Here is a 25,008-nt window from a genome sequence, read left to right as displayed (position 1 = left end):
CATCTCTTTTTACTTCTTTATAGGGCAAGATTGATTTCTATATCCAACAGAATGTGTAAGATATTCCCTCTTTGAGCCAGTTTTGATGAGAGTAAGGTTTCAGCTTTGCATTCCACCTCCTGCCTCCATCTTCCCTTCTATTATAACAGCTCTTTCATGCTTCTTTTATGTGAGAAAATTTACCCCTCTCAATCTCCCCCCTCTTCCTTCCTCCAGTGCAATATTCTTTCTCCCCTCATTATTTTGTTTTTTTTTTGGGTATCATTCTATCAAAGTCACCTAATTATATCCACACCCTCTGTTTACATATATTCCTTCTAATTCCTCTTATAGTAATAAAGTTGTTAAGAGTTACAAATATTATCTTGCCATATAGAAATATAAACAGTTTAATCTTATTGAATTTCTTATGTTTTCTCTTTGTTGTTTCCTCTTTATCTTGAGTCTTCTTTTGGTGGTCAAAAGAGGTCAAATTTTATTTCAGCTCTGTTCTTTTAAATAGAAATGCTTGACAGTCCTCTATTTTGTTAAATGTCCATTTTTACCCATGAAAGATTATATTCAATATTGCTAGGTAGGCGATTCTTGGTTGTAATCCTCATCCCTTTGCCTAATTTTAAGCCCTCTGGTTCTTTAATATGGAAGCTGCTAAATCCTGCGTAATCCTGACTGACACTCCACAATATTTGAATTGTTTCTTTTTGGCTGCTTGCAATACTTTCTCCTTGATCTGCGAGCTCTAGAATTTGGCTATGATGTTCTGGGGAGTTTTCATTTTGGGATGTCTTTCAGGTGGTGATCTGTGGATTCTTTCAATTTCTATTTTGCCCTCTGGTTCTAATATATCAGATCAATTTTCTTTGATAATTTCCTGAAAGATGCCTTCTGGGCTTTTTTTTTTGATCATGGCTTTCAGGTAGTCCAATAATTCTTATATTATTTCTTCTGGATCTATTTTGTAGGTCAGTTGTTTTTCCAAGGAGAAATTTCACCTTTTCTTCAATTTTTAAAAAATGTTTGATTTTGTTTTATTGTATCTTGATAGAGTGGAGATAGATATCCTCATAGAGTCACTAGTTTCTCCTTGTTCAATTCTAATTTTTAAGGAGCTTCTTACTTCCTTTTCCATTTAGCCAGCTCTAATTTTTTAGGAAGTTATGTTCTTCGGTAAGTTTTTGTATATCCTTTCCCATGTTACAGACTGTTTTTCCATAGTTCTCTTGCATTATTCCTATTTCTTTTACCAGTTTTTCTTCTACTTTTCTAACTTGCCCTTTAAAATCTCTTTTAAGCTCTTCCAGGAATTCTTTTTGGGCCTGAGACCAAATTACATTTTTTTGAGGCTTCACATGTAGCCATTTTGATACTATTTTCCTCTTCTAAGTTTATGCCTTGATCCTCCCTATCACCATAGTAATTTTCTACAGTTACATTTTTTTTGTGTTCATTTTTTTCTTGTGTTTCCTTTTTCTTTTTTGTGACAGTATTTTTGTGTGAGTGATCAGCTCTGGTCCTGCACTATCTCAAGCTTTTTGTGCTGGGGCTCTGGGTTCTTACTGCTGGATTTCACTGGGCTTCAGGGCTTAGTTGCTTGTTTTCTCTGGAGGGTATTCTTCCTTTCTTGCTTGTACTAGGGGATGCAGCCTCCCTGTTGGCCTCCCCTGGCTGTGGGGTTTAGCTGCTGGCCTGCTCCATGGGTGGGGCCCTGCTGCTGGGTTGCTATGGAATGTTTTTTCTGCTTGTAGTCCGCAGGGGTGGGGTCTTGCTGTTGCCCAGCCATGGGTCTGGGCTTTGCTTTTCAGCAATGGGGTCAATTTCAGCAATTGTGGCTTGTGCTGGGAGTGTAGTCACTGGCGTGGGGCCTTGCTGTGCTCCACAGACTGCTCACTACCCTAGAGGGCTCCTGGTTTACATGAGGTCAGGGCCTTGCTGGTGGATTGCTCCCCTGCTGTGATGTTGGCTGGCTGTTGCTCTTGGACCTTGTTCCCCTCTCACCTGAGTGAAACAGACCTTTCTTGCTGGGCTGGTAGAGTGCTTCCCAGCTCCTAAACCAGGGTGGGGAACCTGTGGCCAGGAGCCCACATGTAACCTTCTAGGTCCTTGGGTGTTGCCTTTTGACCAAGTCCAAGTTTTACAGAACAAATCTTTTTATTTAGGGGATTTGTTCTGTGAAGTTTGGATTCAGTCAAAGGGCCACACTTGAGGACCTAGAGGGCCACATGTGTCCTGGAAGCCCCATGCTGTCCACTCCTGTCCTAGACCAATTCTGAGGCAGTTTTCTAGTTGTTTGGAGGGAAATTTGGGAGGGCTTTAGAGTGTTCCTTCCTTACTCTGCCATCTTGGCACCAGAATTCCAGTTCTTTTTTCTACCACATGTGATGCCACCCTATACAAGGTGTTATCATTTCCATTCTTGTGGAATCCTTCCTTAATGAAGCATCTTGAAAATCAATTATCATTAAAATGATTGCCTGCAAAACATTTTTTCCTTTCCATGGCTTTGGTCAGGTCCAGTCACTCTTCCTAACTCCAACTTCTTGAGAGTTTCTTCTGCTTTCTCATGCAGCACTTGTGGTACTGAGATGTTACTGTTCAATTAAAACATTTATTTTGTGCTTATTGTGTGTTAAACCCTATGCTAAGTTTTAGGGATACAAATGGAAAAGTATGACACTTCTTGCTTTCAAGAAACTCATTTTTTAATGGGGGAGACAATATATATGGAAGGTTTCAGGTGAAATTCTGATCATCCTTAATTTACAATAGCAAAACAGGATGTAATACCTATTCTGTAATGTTTCCACTGACAAAAAGCACACTGATTTCTGCTGTTGAGCTATTTGACAATGCCAAGGCCTTTGGTGACAAGAACTTTCTTTTCTTGGTCTTCAGTAAATGGGGCTGTAGCACCTTAAAGAGAAGCTTCCAGGCTGCCTCTCCATAAGAGCCACTTGCTTCTCAGGATGATGGCTCCAGACACCGGGATGGAAGCATTGCTAATCCAAAAGCTCTTGGGTTAAGGGGCCTGGGCTGTGTCCATCAGGATCTGAGGAGGGGAGGTGGTGGGGGCTCAACTTTCTTGACACTTACTGTCTCCTGTCTCTACGGCAGAGTGCTTTGATGATTCAGCAAGGCTGGCATGTGTATACTATGGTTGGCAGTTGGTTGGTAGGTAGTAGGGATAGCTAGCCCGTTCTCCACAGGATTTGATGGCTGTGGGTACAATGTTGGAGGCAGGACCAGTGGTCTGGCAGGTGCTCCCCCTCTCCTGGTTTTTGTGCCTATCACACTGATCGTGGCAGTTGCTGGTTATGGTGAGGAAGAGGGGTCCCTTCTCCCATCTCTACAATGACTTCTACCCACAATAATGGCAGAAACTGGGCTGGAAGATGGTTTGTAGTGTGGAAGACACTGTCACTCCTAAAGCTCTTGGATTCAAGGCCCTGGAGGTCTCCACCACAGTGTGAGGGGAGATGGTGGAGAAGGTGGTGTTGGTACTTTGACTTGCCTACCTGCCTCCCCACTCAGGGTGCCCTGATTCTTCAGCTAGATTGACTTTTCTATCCTGTGAGTGACAATTTGCATTGTAATGAAGTAGCAAAGTAATGGTTTTGTGAAATTTGAGAGTTATAACCTGGGAAAATTGTGAAGACTATTTCAAAGAGGATTTATTTATTATCCTTGAAAAGCTCAGCAAGTGAACTCTTACTATATTATAGTATATAGGATGCTAGGGTGTAGGGTTGGATTATGATGGGAGGATAGATAATTAGGGTTATAAAACATGGTCTTAATCTTTACTTTCCAGTACTTTATAAACTCTCTGGTTAACAAGAAACTAAGAGACACAGGATGTAAGTAATAATGCAAGGCACTATGGGATTTAGTGACACAATAAAAGATATAAAAACTTATTGCTATAGTTTCTTAGAGAAAGGAAAAGGGCTGAAGCAATAGGGAAAAATCTTTTGGAGGATGTTGGTTTGGAACTGGACCTTGGATGATCAGTAGAGTTGGAATGGGATGGAGTTGGGGGGGTGGCAAAGAAAGAACATTCCTGTCCTTGGTGAAAAAGGAAAGAATAAGCAAAGGTACTGAACATGTGTTCAGGGAATTGTGTGTAGACCAACTTGGCTAGAGCACTGAGTTTGTACCTAGAAGTATTGGAAGGAATGATTGAATATGTGGGACAGGGTCAGATTATTAGAGCCCTGAAGCACAGATGACCATTTGGAGTTTATTTTATAGACAGAGGATGGTGGTCATTAGATGTCTGAAAGAAGCATTTGTGTTTGTGTGAATGTATGTTTGTGTATGTTAGGAGACAATGAAAACAGTGTTTGGAGGCAGCAGGCTATAGGATGTTGGAGATGGAGAGGCAGGTAGTAAAGCAGCCAATCAGAAGGCAGTTACAGGAGGTCAGTGTGGAATCAAGAGTGTCTAGGGGCAGGTGGTGACAGAGGAACTGGATGGAACCGAGTGATATGGAAAATGTGGAAAAAATTGATGGTGACTAAGTGAAGGAAATGAAAGAAAGGGTAGAGTGACAAATGGCTCCTAGATTTTAAGCCTGCATAACTGGGGGACTGGTGTACCACAACCAGAAATAAAGTTGGGAGATGGAACGTACTTTGGGGAAGAAGATGATGCTTTCAGTTTTGAACATGCTGAGTTTGAGGTGACAGCAGGATGTCTACATGGAGACGTACGAGGAAAATCAGCTAAGTGCATATTTTCCATTATAGTTATAGTTTTGTACCTGATGCATCCAAATATTTATAAATCTTTCTATGCGGCTGAACTTCTGCTGATTTAGAGATCATTTCAGTTCTTCTCTGAAGCAGTGTCTTTCCATTTCAGAGAAATGGAGTAGGCACATATTCATTTATATTTCTGATTTACGTATTATATATTTAGAGATATAGACACTAAAATGAAACTTGGTTTGAAGTGAGAGAATTATCAAAATGAGTAGTTAGATCTGAGTTTAAATTCAGCCTTAGACAATTCTGAGCTGTGTGATCTTGGGTAGGTCACAACTTCTCTCTGCCTCAGTTTCCTCAGATGTAAAATGTGAATAGCACTCCCCTCTTAGGGTTGTTGTAAGGATCAAATGAGGTAATATGTGTAATGTCCTTAGCACAGTGCCTAAAACATAATAAGTGCTATAGAAATGCTTATTCCCTTCCCCTTTGTTAATGTTATATGTCAAAGAAGATATAAGGTCAAGATTTGTATGCTATGGCAGCTAGATGTCTCAGTGGATGGAGTGCTGGACCTGGAATCAGGAAGACCCATGTTCAAATCTGGCCTCAGACACTTATTAGCTGTGTGACCCTGGGCAAGTCGCTTTACCCTGTTTGCCTCAATTTCCTTATCTGTAAAATGAGCTGGAGAAGGAAATGACAAACCACTCCAGTATCTTTGCCACGAAAACCCTAAATCAGGTCACTAAGAGTCAGATACGACTGAAACAACTGAAAAACAACAACATGGAAGCCATGTTTCATTTCAGTGTCTTCTAGTGTTCTTTGAAACTTTCCTCTTTTCCTTCAGAGAACACAGCCCTATATACCCATGCAGAACAGAAACCTTTTTAAAGGTTACACTTAATTGTCAAGCATAGTCACCCAATAAAGATTTATTAAATGTCTACTATGCAGCAGGCACTGTGCTATGCCTTATATCACTATGGTGATATGAGAACAAAAACTAAACTGTATCAGACTTTAAGAAATATTCTATGGGGAAATAACATACACAGTAATAAGTAGATTTAAAATATATTCAAAGTAAATACAAGAGCATTTGTGAGAAGGTAGAGAGTGACTCGTGGGAGTTGCCGGAAAAATACATTTGGATAGAGGTGTGCTAGTAAATATTTAACAACTGGCACCCCCCCCCCAAAAAAACAAACCAAAAGTACTAACAACATGCTTTTACATTTAATCTGAATTAACATTTTCTCCTTCATTTTCTTAAGTCTAGATAAACAACAATACAATAAACCAAGCCCTGATTTGTAGCATTTGATGATTTCCAAAGTGTAAATGCTTACGTTGAAAATTTGACAATCAGCTCTAGTTCGAGTTGGTTCTAGCTGGTTCCAGCATATCCCTACACCTTTCTAGGTCTATGGGAAAATCTGGGTGAGAGTAGATGGATAGGGCATCTTTTATTTATTTATTTTGGTTACTAGAATTCTCCCAAAAGAAATGCACATATCAGGTTGTATGTTTTGTGAAGCTAACTTATCTATAGCTAATTAACCAAACCCCGCCCCCCACTGCCCAAACCTAATATCTCAATTGGTAAGTTGTTTTTAAAGGGAAATATCTTTCTTAGAATTCTCTTTAGTAATTGTATATTCTTGCATTAAGGTACTAATCTTGTTCCAAATTCTTGTATCTAATGTTTTTTTTTATCATAATGCTTCTTCAAGAAATCTATCGACCAAACCATCAATCAATCAAACTAAATCAAAACAAATATCAAATATTTCTCAAGTGCCTAGTATGTGTTTATTGCTAGTTGTAGATGCCATGAGAGTTAGAGAAAGAGTAGAAAACAGTGTCCCTGTTTTGGTAGCTTCAATCCCCTGCCCCACTCCCTGTTGGACCAAAGCTCTTGATCTCCATTCTACTGGGAGTTGAGGATATCAAGTAGTCTACCTCACCTTAGAAATCAGTATTTGTGAGGAAGAAGGAATCTGTTTAGCATTTGTGGGGTTTTTCTTATATTTCGCCTCTTTGTCTCTCTACTTTTTCTTATTCCAACTCCCTTTTCAGATTCAATCAGAGTTTTAATACAGGTTATCTGTTGCACTTGGGTTACATTTCCATGATGCTGATGGAATTCTCTAGATGCATTTTTCTTCTTAATCCTCATCTTCTAGGAAGCTTAGGAAGGGTGTTAAATTGACTTAATCTCTTAAAAAATTGGATTTTTGTTTTTTAAGGATTTATTCTTCCTTATCAATATATGTCAGGTAAAAGTGTTCATTGGCGAATATCAATGGTATTCACCATTGAGAGAAATGATTATTTCTTATACTAATAACCAGTTATTGAATTAAGACTAAGGTTTTTCTGCCTTTTATTTCCTCATTCAGAATCCTCAATTCAGAAATCAGCCCCTGTAGGTTATTCAGTCTGCTTGTGAAGTCCAGAGATGATAATAAGATGAAATCTTAGACAAAACTTACCCAACTGGGAAAACTTAGATCTGATCAAAAGGTAAAGAAATTGTAGGCTGGGTGAACTGGTGAATTCCAGCCCATTGTGTCAGACAAGTCTGAATGGAAGTGGATTCCCCTTTAGTCTAGATTGCCCTAGAAGGAGGTGGTCTGGATACTGAGTGTTCTGTCAGTCCTCTAGCTCCTTGTTAGAATAAAGCCACCTCTCATCATGGTAGTCATTATATCATTACTTGTTTACCAATCAGAGTTGATTTCCACCTTCAGGTGTACCCCTATTCCAAAGGCTTTATAAGTATTCAAGGTATCCCCTGTTAACTCTCTTGTCACTGAGAGGAATGACTGAGCTCATTTTATTGATTATTTGCTAGCCAAAATTAATAAAATTGATTATAATTTATCTAGAAACTCTTTTGTTTTTGGAAATGTTCACTCACCGCACAATTGCACTAATTGGTTTGTTTGTTTAATGTATTTTAAAAACAAACATAATTCTCTGCTTCATGTTCCTGAATATAGAAAAATGTCCATGCTGGAGTCACAGAGGGGGAGAAAATCCTTTCCTCCGCCATCTGCAATTTAGGGGTCAGGCCAGATGAGATCATAGGTCTAGAGCTAACGGGGACCTCAGAATCCATTTAGGTCAACCCCCTCACTTTACAGGAGATGAAATTAGGAACGAGGAAGATGAAATGGCTTGCATTAGGTCACATACAGGTAGCAAACTTCCAAGGTAGAATTTGAACCCAGGTCTGCTGACACCAGAGCTAATGTGTTTTTCATCATACCACACTTTCCCCAAAGATATTTTATTTCTTCTGCAATCCCATGAGGGGCTTCCTTCTGACAGTTGATTAAAATCCCATTTCTGACCATTTCTTGTAGAACACAAAGACACTTCTCTGTGATCTTTCACTGAACTTGTAAATCAGTTTCCCAAGATGATTTGTGTATTATTCATTAAGTTCCTCTTTTTGTTGTTTCCTTGTTCTTTTGTTTGATGAGCAAAATGTATTTTGATTCATCAGTTTTGGGGATATCAAGGATAGAGGGAGAGTGTTTCTAATTATGACCCTCCTGCTATATAATAATGAGAACAAAAGATTTCATTAAAAGAGATGCTTATTTTCTTTGTTTCCCAAGAAATCTGAAATCTATGTTCTTTGGTTTGGGATTTGGGGTTTTTTGGGTAAATTTTTTAATACTTTAAAGTTTTCTGGGTAAATTCTTAGAAATTGCTAAGAACCAGTTTGCAGGAATATTGCTGGTTGTATTATTCTAATTAGTGGAAAAATTATATTAAAGTCATAAATTTCTGAAGTCTTTTTATTATTGAATATGATTGCTTTTGTAGCCAAAGTGTCTTCTCATTCTTATCCAGCAGTGGCACCACCATCTTACTTATCAAATGAACAAATCAGATCAAATAGAAATCAAATCAACACACATTTAATATGTTTACCATAGGCAAGGCACTGTGTTTGATCTCATCAGGAATTAAAGAAACTGTAGGACACCGTTCTGTTTTTTAAGGAGCTTCCAGTCTTGTTGGGAAGACAAGATGCAAACACAAGAAAAGTTAAATGGGGTGGGGGAGGAAAGGGAACAAGTATTTATTGGGTGCCTACTGTGTACCAGACACTATACAAATATCATCTTTTTTTGACAGCAACCTTGAGAGGTAAGCGCTATTATTATCCCCATTTTACAGTTGGAGATACTAAGGCAGACAAAGGTTAAGTGACTTGCCCAGTGTAAGTGTCTGAGGTCTGTCATATTTGAATTCAGGTTTTACTGACTCCTGGCCAAATACTCTATCCATTGCTTTAGGAGATGTTGTTAAAAAGATTAATTGATAAGTTAATTAGATGATAACTTCTTTGAGGGGAAGGGGGCAGAAACAGGGAAGAGAATAAACATTTATTAAGTGCCTACTATGTGCCAGACACTGTGCTAAATGCTTTATAAATATTATCTCATTCGATCATCTATAAGAATTCACAGAAAAGCTGTTCTGAGACTGAAGTTGCTAAGAAAGGTTTTGTTTTGTTTTAAAGAAGAAGCTGGATTTGAGCTGGATCTTGAAGAATGGGTGGGATTTGGACATTTGGGGCAGAATGGGGATGATAGATGTATGGAATGGCATGAGTAAAAGCTTGTAGAGGGGGAAGTAAGAGTTAATATTTACAGGTTAGTGAGAAAGCCAGTTGCTGAGAAGAAAAATTTAACTCCTCATAAGTAACGTAGGAGTGTACTTCACCTCCCCACGTAAACCCTAAGAATTTGTCTAATTGTTGGCCAAAAGTGTTTCTAGTGTCCATTGGCATTATATAGAACTTATATATTTGTCTGAAATCTTGACCACTTCTCTAAAGCACGATGACAATATCTGAACAAGTTGGGGGTTTCCAGCCTACATGTAAGCCAGTCTTTTCTTTTTTGCTTTTCAGATATTGTCCTGGTGTAGGTAGCATACCTAGGCAGTACAGACTTCTTTATCTTGTGATAAAGTTGAGCTCAGTATGTTGTTAAGGGCATTTCCTGATTACTCCAAAATAATCAGTAGATCGGGGACCAGGTAGGGAGTCTGGTTCTCTCTGTCTTCTACCAGTATTTAGATATCCCAAACAAGTTATTCAACAGGTAGGGCCAGCTGTAAGTAAAACTGTGACAATGACAACATGCATTGTTGACACATACTTCATTTCCTCTTTTGTCATCCAACTCTTCCTTTTCAACGGTTTTGCCAGCACCTTCATATTCCCTCTTGAGTGCTGTGGGCTTCCCTCTAGGCTCTTCTCATCACTCTACCTCTCTCTATCACTCTCCTAGCAACTCCCCTTTCTCCAGACCTTACTCTTCCTTCTTTTCTACTCAAAGGGCCCTTATCTTTAATACCTAGTCTGATGAAATAATCAATTCAAATAAATAAATATTCATTAAGCATCTATTATGTGTCAGACATTCTGCTAGGTAATAAGGAGTGCAGAGACAAAAAGGATACAATCCTTGGTTTTAATGAGCTTATGTGTAATATGTGCATGTATCCTTCTGTGCGGGGAGAGAGAGAGAGGGAGAGAGAGAGAGAGAGAGAGAGAGAGAGAGAGAGAGAGAGAAAGAGAGAGCAGACACAGAGAGGAGACAGAGACAGAGACAAGAGACAGAGACACAGACAGACAGGGACAGAGAGAAAGACAGAGACAGAAAACAAAGAGAGAGAGAGAGAGAGAGAGAGAGAGAGAGAGAGAGAGAGAGAGAGAGAGAGAGAAAGGGGGAGACAGAGAGAGAGACAGAGACCAAACATAGAGAAGAGAGATAGGGAGAGAGACAGAGGCAGAGACAGAGACCAAACACAGAGAAGAGAGAAAGACAGACAGAAGCAGAGACAGAGAGACAAAGACAGGCAGAGAGACAGAGACAGAGACCAAACACAGAGGGGAGAGAGAGAGACAGACAGAGACAGAGAGAGATGGAGAGACAGAGATAGATAGAGACAGACAGAAAGAGACAGAGACCGAACAGAGGAGAGAGAGAGAGAGAGAGAGAGAGAGAGAGAGAGAGAGAGAGAGAGAGAGAGAGAGAGAACATACACACACACACACACACACACACACACAGAGAAAACACACACACACAGAACAGAGGAGAGAGACACACACATAGAATTAGTAAGTGGGGGGGAGGGGAATCAGGAAAGGCCTCTTGTAAGAGGTAGCACCTGTGCTATACTTTAAAGGAAGCCACTGATTCTTAAGGAGAAGAGTTGAGGAGGAATTACATTCCAGACAAGGAGGACTTAAGTCATTGACCCCTAGCAGGACGGTTGGATTGGAACTGAGAGTGCATGAAGGACACTAACATGAAATGGCCATTTGAATAGAATAGGTTGATCTTTTAAGAGAACATGTTTTTCTTTTGACAGGGGTCTTCTGAAATCGACACCTTACCTAGTAGGAAAGACCTCAGTGGCAGGCATTTCCGTCCTGATAATAGGCAGGGTGGGGATTTGTCAGCTAGAAGGTCTGTAGCCCCGCCTCAGATGGCACCAGTGAGGTCTGTCTGTCTGTCCCACACTGCTTAGTTAAGATGACTCCTAGAGTTCAGCAGACCACACACTTTAGCAATGAAAAGTCTCAGGTGAAAATGGCTTAGAATCTACGACTACTGGAAGCAGTTTTGGAATACCCAACTACCCACCGAAGTGGGTCTTACCACCAGGATTACATCACTGCTCTTACCCTGGCATTTGCCTTCCCACTCTCAGTTTCCTTTGGTTTTATAGTTCTCATTCAGTCTCAATACTGCAATTTATTCAAAAGTTGTCACTTTTTGCCCCCAAGTGTTTGGATATTAATAGATTAGGCCTAGAGTCAGGAAGACCTGAGTTCAAATCCAGCCTCAGACATTTCCTAATTGTGTGACCTTGGACAGGTCATTTAACCTCTATCTGCCTCAGTTTCATCAACTGTAAAATAGGAATAATAATAGACCCTCCCTCCCAGGGTTATTGTGATGATCAAATGATGTAATATTCGTAAAGGGCCTAGCCTGGCACATAGTAGATATTTAATACATATTTCCTTCCTTCCTATCCTTTCCAGATCTTTTTTTAAAAAGAATTATATTTTAGACCCAAACACCAAAACACAAATACTGAATAGAGAAAAGAAACAAAACATATCATAAACTTAAATATTGGAATTGAAATACAAAGGAAGAAAAAAAAAGCATGTCATGTGCATAGCAGAACATAAGAGAGGATTGAAAATACTTAACAATAAATTTTCATTTGAAGAAAGCCTGTATGATAAATAATACACGTTGTGTTGAGAACTGTCCATCTTTCCTTTGCTTCCTTGCAAGTTTTCTTTTGTTCTCTGCTGTGCACTTTTTTACTTTGTTTTCCCACCCACCCACCCAAGAAACCTACAACTAAGTTTTGATATGTTTCTCAGATCTTTTATCTTTTATCTTCTCAGATCTTTTCAAGGTGGCCCTCAGGAAAGAATCTTATAGATTGATTCAGATTATCCAGGCAAAAATGTCCAATAACCTCTCAGAGATATTTGCATTTTAATAGAGGACAAGAATTCATAAGTTAAAGGAATAAAACTCTATTGGTAGAATTTCAAGTGTCACTGAGCCTCTAAGGTAGATTTTTTGGGGGGGAATTGGGTGGAGGTGTGGTAGAAGTTATTCTCAATCAAGTTGCCAGTCAATCAACAGAATTATATTAAGTGCTTACTATGTTCTGCAAATACAAGGACAAAAATTAAACAGTTTCTACCCTTAGAGACCTTATATTCTATTGAGGTAACCAGCCATGCATAAAGTATATCTATCTAGATATGTACATGCATAGATGTATATCTATCTATCTTTCTAAATTTAAATACAAAGCATTTTGGCAGGGAGGGCCACCAGCAGGTAAAGAAATTGGAAAAGGCCTCATGTAGCGGGTGACATTTGATCTGAGTTTTGAAAAAAGGATTCTGAGAGACAGCTGAGGAGGCAGAGCATTCCAGGTAACAGAGACAAGCTATGAAAAGGTAGCGGGAGCAGAAATAGAATTACTGATGTGAGGAACACGAGAAGGCCTGTTTGGTTGGACCATATGGTACATGAAAGGGTGTCATGTAGTAAGTTTAAATTTTATGCTATGTACATGTATACTCATTCCTCCTAGATTGATATATATCATGGGACCATAGGATTCAGAACTCAGAGAGTAAGTAGCTTCATCTCCAAATTCCATGACCAGTTATTATATTTGCATGTTTTTACAATTAATTCCATAAACATGCAAAATGAATCTGAATTCTTCGTAACATGAAAGAATTGAGAATTCATGTTTTTTTATGGCATATGACATTTTAAAAAAATTTAGGTTGAGGCAGGTCCCAACTTACAAACTTAGAGTTCCCAAACTTACAAAATTTTTGGTTCAAAAAATCATGTGTATGTCAGTTATTTCAAATCCGGAACACATTTTTTCTCATATAAAATGTTAAAAATGGCAGTCAGTCATCCTTGCTAGCTCTTTTGTGCTGTAGCAACCATCTGAAAGAACCTAACCATCTTGAATGACAACATTTCTTTCTGGAGAAATACATTGTGTTCCAATTTGAGATATCAAGAATACATGCCAGTTCTTAGACTCTTCCCCTCTTAACTGCCAGCCCTGGGGAACACAGCTTCTCTCTCAGTCTCTCTGTCTCTGGGTCTCTCCTCAGCATGACTCCACCCTCCTCCTTCTCCCAACACCATTCTCGTTCCCATTTGCCAAGTAATGGGAATTGGGACTCCACCAGTTTTTAAATTTTGGTGATAGTTCTATGGCCTGAGGCAGAGACTTCAGGCTCTTCAGGTTTGGAATGGGATGGAGATTCTGCAATGAGGAGTGGGAAGGAGGAATGGGGAGGCTCTGAGGAATAGGGACAGAGTTTTCAGAATTAGAAGCAAGGAGGAGGAGGCATAGAACCTCTGGCTTGTGTAAACTCTTGGGGGCCTTTCTAGGTCCTGGGCTGGCTCCACAATTGCAATGTACTGCTTTCTTCCCCCCCAGCCCCCACCGCCCTCACTGGGCCATAGGGAATAGCTTGCTTGCTTGCTTTCTTTTCCACTGCCCCCATGGATTAATTTTGACTAATATTTTTCTCCTTCCCTGACTTACTGTAGAACGGTATATAGTCTCATAGCTCTCACCTGATAGATTGCCCTGAAGTAGTCATGCAGCTCTTGGCAAATTTTCAGTACATTTCAAGGAAAGGTATTGCTGTTAGCAAGTAAGGGATTACAAGGGAGCATGGTAAAGTGAGACGAACACCACATCGGGAATTAGGAAATTTAGGTTTAAGCCTCACTCTTTGACTTACTAGCTGCACGTCCTTAGGCAAACCACAATGTCTGGGTCTCATTTTCTTCATCTCTCCTCTAAGATCTCTTCAAACTCAAAGATGCCATGATTCCTATGCCCCCTGCCCTGTTCTCTTTCACTTAGATGTCCTAGATGCTGCTATATAGACTACATTCTTTTTTTTTTTGCAGGGGGGAGGGCAGGGCAATTGGGGTTAAGGGACTTGCCCAAGGTCACACAACTAGAAAGTGTGTCAAGTGTCTGAAGCTGGATTTGAACTCAGGTCCTCCAGACTCCAGGGCCGGTGCTCTACTCACTGTGCCACCTAGTTGCCCCACTATATATACTACTAATAGAACTTTGGGATACACAAAGAATTGAATTAAAATCAATCAATAAACGAACCAGCAAGTGTTTATTAAGCTCTTACTTCTCGTTAGACACTATGCTAAATATTAGAAGAAAAAGAAAGGGAAAAACAGTCTCTATCCTCAAGGAGCTCACATTCTATAATAGGGAAGTTAAGAGGCAGAGGTGAGGGGGAGAACATTCCAGGCATGGGAGATATCTAAAACAAAAAGGCAGAGTTAGAAGGTGGAATATAAGAAGAATGAAAAGGTAGGAAAGAGTCAGGTTATGAAAAGAGCTTTAAATGCCAAACAAAAGGCTTCATATATGATCTTGAAGGTCTTAGGCAGCCACTAGAACCGATGGGGTTGGGATGGAGAAGGAAAGTGTGCTGACATCGTCCTACATGCTTTGGGAAAATCATTTCGGTAGCTGAAAGGAGGATGGATTGGAGCAGGGGATACATTTGAGTCAGGGAGACTAATTTGAAGACTACCAACATAGTGTAAGTGAGAGGTGATGAGGGATGAAATAAATAGAGTCGTTGCTCTTTAAGTGGAGAGAGGGGTACATGTATGAGAGGTGCCATGTGGGTAGAAAAATTTGGCAACAGATTGGCCATGTAGGGTTAGTGAGAGAGAGTGAGGCATTAAATATGGTACTAAGGTTGTGAGCTTGTATTACTATGCGAATGGTTGTGCCCTCACCTGTTATAGGGAAGTTCTGAAGGAGGTGGAGCTTGAGGGGGAGATAATGAATTCTCTTTTGGAGATGTTGAATTTGAGATGCTTATGGGACATCCACTTTGAGACATCCAAAAGGTAGTTAGGTGATACAAAACTGTAGCTCAGGAGAAAGTTTAGGGCAGGATATATAGGAGAGAGTGGTAGAGAGTAATTTTTCTGAGTGACAATGTGTTAAATGTTGTTAGGAGGCCAAGAAGGATGAAGTTTGAGAAAAGGCCATGACATTTGGCAATTAAGAGATCATTAGTAACTTTGGAGAGATGAGTTTTAGTTGAATGATGAGGTGAAAATCCAGACTGAAGAAAATTTAGGAAAGAGTGAGCAGGGAGGAAATGGAGGAAGGTAATGTAGACTGCTTTTTAAAGGAGTTTAGCCAAGAAAAAGAGGAAAGATATGGGATGATGATTAGTGGAAATGATAAGATCTGGTGAGGGTTTTATCTTTTTTAAGAATGGGGGAGACATTAAGTTTGTAGTAGCAAGAATGGAGTCAGAAAATAGGAAGAGATTTAAGATAAAAGAGCAGGGATGATAGTGGGCACAATCTGCTAGGGAATACAGGAGGAGATGGGATTAAGCATGCATATTGAGGATTTGGCTTTGTTAAAGAGAAAAGCCACCTCCATCCAAGACTGGAGTGAAGGAGGAGATAGTGAGAAGGAAGAAAAGAAGGAAGGAAGGAAGCAGCCTGGAAACTGGCCACTCTACTGGATGAAACCAATAGATGAGACCAGCAATGAGGGTGTCATAATGGTCGAGAGGAGAGAAGAATAGTCTTTGGACTTTACTCTTCCTTCCTGCTCTTCAGGGAACAAGATAAGAAGCAGTATTGAGAGTGGGAATTAAGGGAGCTGATCTTAGACTTCATTTGGGGAAGGAGAAAAAAGATGAGAGTAAAATATATGAAGGGGATGGGAATCTCAAGATGGCAATGGGTAGAGAAGGAGTGTATGGAAGTTTGAAAGAGAGAAAATACAAAAAAGAAGTCATCATTAAACCCCATGGCATCAAAAGTCTGTAGATAAATGTTCAAAGCATAGATAAAAATCAACTTGAATGCTTGGAGATAAATTCATTCTCTGAGATGTTACTGAGATCCAGTGACATTGGACCTGTGGTTAGAATATGGGTCTGAAAGGGTATGCCTTATCCAAAAAAAATAAGATAGGTAGAGGATCTTTGGATCTTGATAGTATGCTAGCTATGCCTCCCAGCTTAGTCTTGTCAACTGATTTGATAAACCTTTATTCATCCATCTATGCCTTTATCCAAGTCTTGATTAAAATCTCAATCAACATAATGTCAAAAATCACAAAGTCACTTCACTAGAGACCTTCAAACTTGACATTGACCCACTTTACTCTTCAGTTGTCCAGCGCACTGGCAGCTAAAGAAATTGGAAATTGGAAATGTAGCAGTTAACATTTGATCTGAGTTTTGAAAAAAGGATTCTAAGAGAGAGAGAGCTGAGGAGGCAGAGCATTCCAGATAAAAGAGACAAGCTGTGAAAAGGTAGAGGAACCAGAAAAAGAATTACTGATATGAGGAACACAAGAAGGCTTGTTTGGTTGGACCATACAGTATATGTATATATATATGTGTATACACACATAGTGCATGTATATACATATGCACATACACATATATGTGTGTATATATATATGTGCATATACACACATGTATGTGTATGTATAAATATACACACATACGTATAAATATATATAAGTATATATATTTTATATATATGCTCATATGAAGAAATTCAGGACCTAAAAGAGGACAGTTGGTGGAGAGCACTTGGGCGAAGATTACTGGAAGGAGAAACAGAAGTGATATCATCAGAGTACAGACCATCTGGACAGAGAGAAGAAATAGATAAAAAATTTAGGAAAGAAATCACATCGCTGGCATAGAGGCTTATATGGCATCTAGACATTTTCTGGAGTTTTCTTTTGACCAAAATCAAACCAGATATTATCATACTAATTTGCCTTACTTGTAATTTCTTTCTTCTAAAGGCAGAGAAGCAACAAAGGGATCTAGCATTCTTATAATCAAAGGGGAATTGGCACCTGAAGTAGAAAGGCTAGGAAGTAGGCATGGTTGCGTGCACCTGTAATTCCAATTACTGAGGAGACTGAGGCTGGTAGATCACTTAAGCTAAGGAATTCTGAGCTACAGTGGGCTAAGCCAACTAGGTGTCCATACTAAATCTAGAACCAATATGGTGAGCCTCTGGCAGTATAAGGCCACCAGTTTGTCTAAGGAATTGACTTAAGACAGAAAAGGAGCAAAGCCAGAGATTCCATGGTAATCAGTCATAGGACCAGGCTCATGAGTGAGTGCTGCACTTTTAGCCTAAATCATATAGGGAGACCTAGGCAGGCAGGAAGGCAGGAAGGAAGGGAGAAGGAAAGGAAGAAAGAAAGAAAGGAAGGAAGGGAGAAAGGAAAGAAAGGAAGAAAGAAAGGAAAGAAAGAAAGGAAGAAAGAAAGGAAATAAAGGAAGAAAGGGAGAAAGAAAGGAAGGAAGAAGGAGAAAGAAAGAAGGAAAGAAAGAGAAAGAAAAGAAAGGAGGAAGAAAGAAAGAAGGAAGAAAGAAAAAGAATGGAAGAAGAGAAATTTAAAAAGAGATAGAAAGGTAGAAAGGAAGTGAAAGAGAGAAGAAAGAAAAAAGAAAGTAAGAAAAAGGAAAGAAAGAAAGGGAGGAAGAAAGATGAAAACAAATAATGAAAGGCTAGAAAGTTTGCTAAAAGTGACCAGCATTTGACTTAGCATTTGTGATACATCCAGGAAAGCCAGACAACACACATGCATCTTATATTTTGTAGAACAGGTTTCAAAGGCCTAGTAAATAGGATCAGAGAGATCCCATGGGTTAAAATTCTGCAAGAGAAGTCAGCCCCCGAAGAGATAAAAAGAATGAAATTCTGAAGACATAAAGTTAAACAATTCCAATGAGACAGAAAAGGGGAAGTTGTCTAGAGACTAATAAAGATGTGCAGGGAACTCTGTGGCTAATTTCAATTTAAAAAAGATATGCACTATAGAAGATATAAGCAAAGGCAGGTAATAGAATAGAGATGTAAAAAATGACAAGCTCCTAGAAGAATAGTGCCAAGACACTAAATCTCAGGTATACTAAGGACAAGTAAAAGTTATTTTTGTTTTTTACCTATGCTGGAGAAAGTGGAGGAAATAAATAAGAGATAGGGCCAATGCTAATGAGTAACGGAAAGAAAGTAGAATTAATCAACACATATTTTGCTTCTGTTTTCTGTGTCAAGGAACATAGTATTTGGACTGGAAGGGAGAGAATAAACATGGCTACTAAGGAGTGGAAAGCCAAGATAAGTAGGGAGACAGTAAGAGTACCTGGCTGCCCTTGACGAATTCAAGTAGCTAGGCTCTGGGGAGCTCTATTCCAGAGTACTGAAATATTTGGCAGATTTGATTGCTAAGTTTTGCATGGTTGTGGAGAATGGGAGAAGTGCTGCAGGACTGGATAAAGGCAAATGGCCTGATTTCCAAAAAAGCTCTAGTCTTCGGGAGTGGCCCAGGAGCACCGAGAGATTGATTGCCTTACCCATGGTCACAGAACCGGTTAATCTGTCACAGGATAAAGTCTTTAAACTATAGGTTAGGAAGCTTGGCCACATTGCAAAACACAATATTAAAGGGAAAGTTAGTGAACATCTAGAAAAGGAAGCCAGGATCACAAGAAGCCATGATGATTTCTTCAAGAACAAGTCATGCCAGATAGCTGTGATTGCTCATTTCTGACATTGTTAGAGAGGCAGATGAGGGCCAAGTTATAGATATGGTTTAACTCAATGTTAGTGAGACACTTGGACAAGATGGCAACATGGGCTCAACAACTGAAGAGTAAAGTGGGTCAATGTCAAGTTTGAAGGTCTCCAGTAAAGTGCCTTTGTGATTTTTGTTTGACATTATGTTGATCGAGATTTTAATCAGGACTTGGATGAAGGCATAGATGGATGAATAAAGGTTTATCAAATTAGCTGATAAGACCAAGCTGGGAGGCATAGCTAGCATACTGTCAAGATCCAAAATGATCTTGAACTGCTAGAACATTGGGCTGAGTCTATAAGAGATGATTTATTTTGGTGTGCTGTATTTGTGATTTTTATTTGTGTAAAGAATTCCCAATGAAGAAAACCCCTTCAACCAATGTAAATCCACACCTACTTTGCAACTTACACTCTTACAGAATTGCCTGAGGGCATTGAGAAGTTAAGTGTCATCCATGGTCACAGAACCAATATGTAATCAGAGATAATACTCGAACCCAGGGGTTCCAAAATCCAAGGTCAGTTCTCTAACTACTAGTTCTCTCAAAGCGACATTTAATAGTGACAAATGCAAAGTATTATCTTTTTATGGGCTGAAAAGATCAATTATGTAAGTAGAAGATGGAGAGATATGGCTAGGCAACAGTTTGCCTGAAAGGAATCTTAGTGACTGCAAGGGAATTAGGTCTATCTGCTTACTATGAATGGATAGCAGTTAAAGGAGTTGGAACTCAGGCTGCAAAAACAGAGGCCGAAAGAGGTAATATTCTTCCTGTACTCTCCTCTGCTCAGAGCACATCTGGAACATGGTGTTCAGTTCTGGGAACCACATTTTAGGAATGATATTGATAGACACTGAGGTCATGCCTTCAACTATTTCATACAAGTATTGGGTACAGGAGATGGGCATGATTAACCTAAGAAAAGAAGACTTTGGGCAATGTGATAGGTGTGTTTAATTATTTGAAGAACTGTCATGTAGAAAAGGAATTCAATTTATTTTCCTTGTCCTTAGCATTCAGAGCTAGGACCAGAGGGTAGAAATTTCAAAGAAGGAAATTGAAGTTAGATGTAAGAAAAAAAACAACTTCTATTCCTCCTTTTCTTCCTCCTCCTCCTCCTCCTTTTCCTCCTCCTCCTCCTTTTCCTCCTCCTTCTCCTTCTCTTTCTTCTCCTTCTTCTCCTCCTCCTTCTCCTCCTCTCCTCCTCCTCCTCCTCCTCATTCTTCTTCTTCTTCTGGCAGTTGGGCTCAAGTGACTTGCCCAGGGTCTCACGGTGAGGCCAAATTTGAACTCAGCTCCTCCTGACTCCAGGGCTGGTGCTCTATCAACCTAGCTGCCCCAAGAAAAACTTAATATTCAGAACTTTCCAGAACCTGAATTGTGCTCCAAGAGGTAGTAGGTTCTTTCTTACTGGAGGGATTTGAATAAGGGATGGATGACCACTTGTCAGAGATGCAGTACAGGGTATTCTTGCTCAGGTATGGTTTGGATTAGGTGGTCTCTGAGATTCCTTCCAACTCTTTTTTTTTGAAGGGGGAAGGCAGGGCAATTGGGGTTAAGTGACTTGTTCAAGGTCACACAGCTAGTGTGTCAAGTGTCTGAGGTCAAATTTGAACTCAGGTCCTCCTATCTCCAGGGCTAGAGCTCTACTTAGTGTGCCACCTAGCTGCCCCTCCCTTCCAACTCTGATTTGGGGATTCTGTAAGCCATTACAACAAGGCTACCTGGGTGGGCTAGTTGTTCTGGTGTGGCCATTCAAATGATAGCCACACACAAAATGGGCATATGTAAATCAGGAATCATTGCCTGTACTTCTCCTTAATATTTTTTATTCGAAGCAGAGCAGCAATATCAAGAATGCATTTTCTAGGACATTACAACCTTAGAAGTTGGCCTGAACCACTTCTACACAGCAGGCTGGGCAAATTCCCATGAGGTCAGGCCTCTAGGCAGGGCTTCAGGGCGTGGTTATGCTTACCCTTCTACTTTCTACCTTAGGAAAATGCAAAAAGTTCAAGTTACCTCCTCATGGCCTTGGAAAACGCCTGATTGCCCTTTGGGGCAGTCCGACCCTGCTTGGAAAATATAGCAGAAAATGGCAACATAAGTGCTTATTCACTGAGAGGGCCAACTGGATTTTAATGAACAGAGATACTTCAAGCCACATAAACTCTGGACTGAGATGCCGAGTGTGTTCCAGAAAAGGCAATGATAAAACAATATATGTATATAAAAGCTCTTTCCTGCACTGTCTCCAAACTTGAAAATAGGTCCTTATTAGGCCAACTGTGGTACATGGATCTGTTTGTATTTCAGCTCAATTCAATTCAATTTAGTGTACATTTGGTTAGGCATCAGTCTAGGGGCAGTACATCCTATTGGGAATTGGGTGAGGTACAGAGTTTAGAAAAGGTATGTCCTCATGGAGTTTATAGTCTAGAAGGAAAAATGGTATATATAAATAGCTACAGTAAAAAAAATAATGCATGAGACATGCATCAGAATGGAGCAAAGAATAAAAATAATGTGATGCTTGAGGGGAAGGAGAGCATGACCAATTGAGGGCATCAGGGAATGCTTCCTGGAAGAAGACTTTAAAGAAATGGACTTTTAAAAATGGGTAGAAACTCAACAAGTGAAGAGGATGATAGAGAAGGGCATTCCATGTATGGGGAATAGTGTGAGCAAAAGTATGGAAGCAGAAAAGTTTGGGACATGTATGAACAGTGATGAGAAGTCCAGTTTGGATGGAGCCTAGACTGTATGGAGGAGATAGTATGAAACAAGGCTGGACAAGTAAGATGAGAGCCAGGAATTGGAAGTTGATCTTTAGTCAGCAGGTGAGCCACCGAAGGGCTTTCATCAGAGGAGTCACATAACTAGATATATGACGAAGGAAGAGAATTCTGATAGTGATATGAAAACTATTTTAGAAGGGATAGAGGTGGATGAACCTACTAGGTGGCTGTTGAAATAGTTCAGACAAGGAAGAAGGAGCACCTGTCTTAGCAACCCCAGTGGCAGTGGAAATAGGGGAAGAGATAGATTTGAGAGATATTGTGGATGTAAAAGTAACAGGACTTGGCAGCTGGATATGGGAGGTAAAGGAGAGGGAGGTACCAAAGAAAATACCAAGGTATTCTTTGTGTTTTAAAAACATTTTTTAAAACAGAACATGTGATTTCATCAGTGGAAGGAGCTTCCTCTCTCAATGCAGTTTTTAACTTTTAAATCCTCTAAAAGCATTTAATTTTTTAAAATTCAATTCAGCCAATTAAAAATTTTGAACTTGGCAAAATAAAAAAAATAAACATTACATAATAAACAAAAATAAACATATACAAAGAATAAAAAGAGGCTTATATAGGAGAATTTAGGCAGAGAGTAGTCCAATTCTTTTGGAATGCAGGGCTCAAGGACAGGAATAACATGAATTAAAGCTAGAAAGGCAGAGTAGTACCTTATGGTGATAGGCTTAAAATGCCAGAGGTTGAATTTTCTTTGAATTTTACTTTCTAACAGCTGAAAAGTTGTGAGCAGAAGAGTTTCATGATAGGCACAGGAACCATGTTTCAGAAGTATTGAAGAAAGACTGAAAGTAGCACAGAGTTGAAGTGAGAAGGTCTGCTAGTGAGTTATCAAAAGAATCCAGGTAGATGATATTAAGATTCTTCATTAAAGCTGTGGCAGTGTGGATCCCAGACATGTTGCAGAAGTAAAATGGATTGGATTTGGTAACTGAATATGAGAGGTAAGGGTGAGGGAAGACCCATAGAACTTAAAAGTGATGACCATCAGAGACAAAACGAAGGGTAATACCATGGACAGAAATAGAATATATGAAAGATGGGGTTATGGAGGTGGTCTAAAGATGGCACAGAATTGAGTCAAGGAAGAAGGTCACTGGCATTGAGATTGAGCAGTTAGTTGTGTACTAGCTCTCTGTGTGTGTGTGTGTGTGTGTGTGTGTGTGTGTGTGTATGTGTGGTTAATATTAATATTACCCCTAACGATAATTAAGGGGACTTAGTGGAGAGGAAGATTAGTGAGGTGGGTGCTAAAGTCATTGAGGGAACTAGGATAGTTTATGTGGAGGCCAGTAAATTGAAACATTGGGGACAGGAAGAAGGTTGTGATGACGGGATTACTTATACTGTCACTTTGCCTGCACTTTAGGCTTTATCTTGTCATCTCTTCTTTTCTTTTCCTTCACATAACACTCTTTCCCTCCCCCTCCTCCATTCTTTCAATTTTCTCTCCTATGTCGACTTTTCTCATGTCTACTTCTTTGATTCCTCAAATCTTTTCAATTTCACTTTTTTTCTCTCTCACTCCTCATTGGTCATATCTCTTTAACCCTCTGTGTCATTAGATGCTACCTTATATATAATCATACTCCTATGTGTACATATTGTCTCCCCTGATAGAATGTAAGCTCCTTGAGGGCAAGGACTGGTTTTTTTTTTTGGGTATTTGGATCCCCTGCCTGGTTTATAGTCAGTGCTTAGTAAGTATTTGCCATCCGATTGGTCACACTTCTTAATTGCCTGTTTTGTTTTTCTCTTTTTGGCATGATTTGAACTCTACTATACGAATAATACTAACACCAAGAAAACTTAGGTCTCAAGATGCATGATTTCCTGTTTGGTGTTCACCTTTAGGAAGCTGATTCTGGTAAGTAGCAGTGTATCATGATAGCTATGACATGTCACTGAAAAGACTCAGAAGTCTGCTTGTGTTTTATAGCATATAAATAAATTCTGCCAGGGTGTTGCTTACATGACCTACTCAAATGAAGAGATTAGTGAGATGAGGACAAAGAAGTGCCTTTGTTTCTTACTCCATGAAATGTTTGACCTAATCATCCTTTCTATCTTTGAAATAACTTCCACTCCAGGAAGCTGAAATTTCTTATGAGTAATTAGAATTTTTTATTTGCTCTTCTAGTCAAGATGTTTGAACAGTATCATGTGGTTAAAAAAATCTTTGCATAAATCTAGTCATAAAGTGAAAATATGTCATTTTCTTCTCCTCCCAGGGATTATTGCATGTATAGTAGCCAAACATGATGGGGAGAGTCTCCTTCATAATTCTTCCTTCCTTCTTTCCTTTCTTCTACCTTTTCTTCTAACCATGTTGTTTTGGGCTCCAAATCTTCTTTTTGCTGCTCTCTGAGCAAAAAGAAATAGAAAGAAATGTTTTTTTTCTGGGTATGAAGAAGTGGCTTTTCTCCTTTAGGGAAAGTGCCCCAGGAAAGAACATTGTAGGATATGAACCCAGGGCAATTCAGAAAGGGGGCAGGCATGTACAGTTCTTCTCATACCACAGTGACTCCTTGACAGAATTATTAATAACTGAATTTTGATTATGATCCCACTGTGGCTCTGCTTCTGGGCAGGGAAGAGGGATGTTTTATTTGTACCTCTCCCCACATCTCTGGGGAAGCATGTGTCTCTGTCATTTAGCCCCAAACTTGGCTTTTGAATTATGGCTTTGCTTTGGAACACTACCTCAGCCTTTTGCTGGCCTTAGGTAATAGGAGTCTGGGTGATCCCAGAGAAATTAATTTGTGAATTCTTTATTGCTCTCTAATGTTCATAGTAACATTATTTCTTTCATTTCTTTTTCTCTCACTAGAAGATTGGGCTGAGTCAAATCAAATCAACAATCCCATTTTATTAAGTGCCCATTATTTGCCAGTGCTAAGCACTAAGGACACAAAGAAAGGCAAAAATACCCCCCCCCCCATCCTCAGGAAGCTTATAGTCTAACTGGAGAGACAACATTCATGAGTACCCATAAAGAGGTTATCTACCTTTTTTCTCCATTTCACAAATGGAGAAATGGCATAAAGATGAAGTCAGGAGTTCTAGCTATATAAGACAAGACAGTATTGATCACATCTAGGAAATGGTGATTTCCATTTGCTTTAAAAAGGACGTTGCTAAATCATTGTGCCATGTTAGGTCTAATGTGAAATGAGACAAGAAAAGGGGGTACATCAACTTTGGGGACATAGTGGCATATGCCCAGGTACTTTAAGACCAGGAA

The 25,008-nt window shown here is 39.5% G+C and overlaps 1 protein-coding gene across 1 annotated transcript in view; it reads left to right on the top strand.

Annotated features, from left to right (window-relative positions):
* Positions 1-25,008, top strand: part of ESR1 (estrogen receptor 1) — a 454,084-nt gene that overhangs the window by 16,843 nt on the left and 412,233 nt on the right. Inside the window, exon 2 of the mRNA XM_036767141.1 lies at positions 23,619-23,631. The gene's annotated coding sequence lies outside the window, so the exon portion shown is untranslated. The remainder of the gene's footprint in view (positions 1-23,618; positions 23,632-25,008) is intronic.

The sequence above is a fragment of the Trichosurus vulpecula genome, chromosome 7 (assembly GCF_011100635.1).
Source record: "Trichosurus vulpecula isolate mTriVul1 chromosome 7, mTriVul1.pri, whole genome shotgun sequence".
NCBI lineage: Eukaryota > Metazoa > Chordata > Mammalia > Diprotodontia > Phalangeridae > Trichosurus > Trichosurus vulpecula.
This window is presented reverse-complemented; position numbering and strand designations above follow the sequence as displayed.